The following is a 3,412-nucleotide window of genomic DNA, read 5'->3' on the forward strand; positions in this document are numbered from 1 at the left end:
GACTTGTTGCTGGTAACAGTCTGGATGGTCCTTTTCGTCACTGGCCCAGAGCACATGGCAAGCCTTCCTTCCAAAAAAAGATCTGAAATACCGATTTGTCTGACATCAGTACATGTTTCCACTGTGTGACGGTCGATCCCAGAGCAGTCGACTGCACCTTTGGACACTATTGACATTGGGCTTCCTTTTGGCACAGTACAGTTTGAAGCAGCATTTATGGATGTAACTACATATTATAGTGCCTGACAAAGATGTGCCAAAGTAATCCTGAGCCCGTGTGTTTATATCACTTATAGAAGAGTGATGATTCTTGACGCAGTGCTGTCTGAGGGATCGGAGAACACGATCATCCAGCTTAGGCTTGTGTCCTTGTTCTTTACCCACTGAAATCGTTTAATGATGTTATGCACCATAGATCATGACATATTCACATCCCTTCCCATTTTACTTTGAGGTACATTTTTAAACATTTCAACAATTTTCTCATGAATATGTTGGCAAACTGGTGGTCCTCGGCCCATCTTTGCTCCTAAAGGACTCGGCCTTTCCTGGATGCCACTTTTGTACCAAATCATGATTGCAATCACCTGTTTCAAATGACATCAACTTTTTTATTGTTTTACCTCACTATTGGCCCTGAAATGCAACTGTCCCAACATTTTTGGAATGTGTTGCAGCATCAGAATTGAAATAAGTGTTTATTTTGAACAAAGAATAAAGTTGATGATGTATCACATTAAAATAATGTGCTGCTGTATTGTTTTCAATTTCATACAGGACTAAGATGATCTACAAATCACTATTTTCTGTTTTAATTTAGATTTTACATCCTGTCCCAACTTTTTCTGATCTGGAATTGTAAAAAGCTAAACTTGTAAAATTTGTAACTTCAAACACTCTTGTGTACCAACAGTAAGAATAAATGAATTTGGGCTCTATAAATATTCAGATAATATGATTCAGCTTGTGCATGTTTGACGCCTCAGAGAAATATTTGATTGATTATCTGTTAAGAAAACAACAATAGCTCATACCGTGTTAAATTGCTTCTGTACATTTACAGGCGTGACTTAGCCAAATAACTGATGTGTCAAAAAGCAAATATGTAGTTGCTCCTGTTGCCAAAGCATGGTGATGAACAACTCTCTGTGTCAGCCTCGATGTGTTCAGGAAAGTCTGAGGGAGCAGTTCTGCATGATAAGTAGAAAAATGTTGAGGTTCATTTGCACACAATCTCTCCTGTGAGCCAGTGGATGCATAGTACAATGTAGTTCAGGTGCTCAGGTGTCTAGGTGTGTGCACATGTGTGCATGTGTGTGTTGTACTCACCTGTGAGGTATTCCGTAATCTCTGTCCATCCTGTGCCAAGTTTCTGTTTACCCCAGTCATCAACTCAACTTTATTATTGGGCTTATTTGTCTCCTCCTCCCTCTATTCTTCTCTTTCTCTCCTGCTCTTCTTTTTTGAGTATTGAAACCTTGGTAACAGACGAGTGGAAATAACAACTGAACCTGATCCTTGTTATTTTTTTGTCATGTGTTAGGTTACACTTCAGTGTTGAGAACAATGACACCATTTAGTAGTGAGTTCACATGCTGTTGTGTGATAGTTAGTGATGAAATAAAGAGGAAGGCAACACACTGCAAGCGAAGTGCCACTGGGGTAAAGCTTGGTCACACATCTTGATGTACTACCACACTTGTTTTGTTCTCTTTTAAAAGAGGGCCCTTGTGTTTGTATGTATTAATGTGTGTGTGTGTATGTGTGTGTGTGCACTGACTCTAAACCCTCCACCCCATTCCTTTTTTTCCTCCATCATCCATCTGCCAACACTGAAAGTCCTCCTTTGACAGAAAAACTCACTCAGCCAGTTGAGATTTTCAGCTTCCACAGCTGCAGATTGTGCATCGTATGTATGGCTGCCATTCCATTTTCAGCACACTAGTTTGTCCCCCTCCGCAGTGCATTGTACTGCATACATACAGTAGTTATGTACTTCACAAAGCCTAGTGTAGTGTGTGGAAGGTTCTTGAACATGTGCAGGTGTTTCCCAATAGGCAATTCAAATGGTGTAAAGACAAGAGCTCAAGTCACCCACTGATAACACTGGAGCTGCTCTCAGAGCTTAACTAAGGTGGGGTAGATAAAGAGCTTCACCCTTGAGCAACTTGTAAACTAATATCACTGACATTTCCAATTTAATGGATTTCACAGTTTCTGAAAACAAGTTCTAGACTAAGTCATGGAAACTCAGTGATATAATAATAAAATCCTGGCATGAAGCAAACTGGGGAATCTGTGGTCAAGAGACAGGAAAGCTATGGTTCCCGTTTTTTTTTAATGTGACCCTGTATAAATAAGGGCCGTTTCTTTGCAGCCCATGCACACCAACAGCATATGCTCAGTGATTATGACAGCTTCAACCAACAACTGATTTATTATAAAGCCTCAAGAGGCATAATACATTAAGAGAATAAAACAACGGGGGGGACCATAGTTGTGTCAGAAATATATTTTTATCCTTTGAACTTTCATCCAGTGACCACTCCTTGCAGTGAGGTCCTGACTTCCATATCATAAACCACTGCATTAAAGGGACATTGCAATGTTTTCACTTGCATAATGTTGGTGGACTTACAGGAGACAACAAAATATATGGTCAAGACCATCAGGATCAGAGATATCCCCATTTCTAGTCCCTTGTGAACAAGCTGTCTGTATTTGGTATCACTTGTTAAGGAAACTTGTGGGCAGTGTTAGAAGAAGTACTCGCATTGTTTACTTAAATAAAAGTGTAAAATACCTCAGTGTAAAATACTCTGTTACAAGGAAAAGTCCTGCCCTTGAATTGTTACTTAAATAAAGATATTAGGATCAAAATATACTTAAGTAAAAGTACTCATTATGCAGAATGACACACTTCACATCAATGTATATCATATTATCAGAGTGCAGGGGGTGGCACAGTGACACAGTGTGTAGTACTGTTACCTCACAGTAGGAAAGTTCTGGGTTCAAATCCCAGCCCGTGTGGTTTTTGCATGTGTTTTCTTCCCAGAGTCTCAAAAACATGAAGGTTAGGTTGACTAGTGGCCTTTCCAAGGGTGTACCTTGCCTCTTGCCCCATGTCAGCTGGGATACTCCAACACTATTTGACCAGACAACATATAGGAGTTAATCTGATTTGTGATAGAGGTAAACTGATTTAAAAATATTTGATGGTAAATGTTCTTATACAACGCTTTTCTGTGCAATGAAGCACGCCAGAGAGCTTTACACTAGTTCCCATTCACCCATTTGCACACACAAGAAATTCACACACTCACACTACACAGCAACTGGGGTTCAGTGTCTTGGCCAAGGACACTTTGACATGTGAACTGGAGAAGCATGGATTTGAACAGTCGTCCCC

This window comes from Monopterus albus, unplaced genomic scaffold (assembly GCF_001952655.1).
Source record: "Monopterus albus unplaced genomic scaffold, M_albus_1.0 scaffold89.1, whole genome shotgun sequence".
Taxonomy (NCBI): Eukaryota; Metazoa; Chordata; class Actinopteri; order Synbranchiformes; family Synbranchidae; genus Monopterus; species Monopterus albus.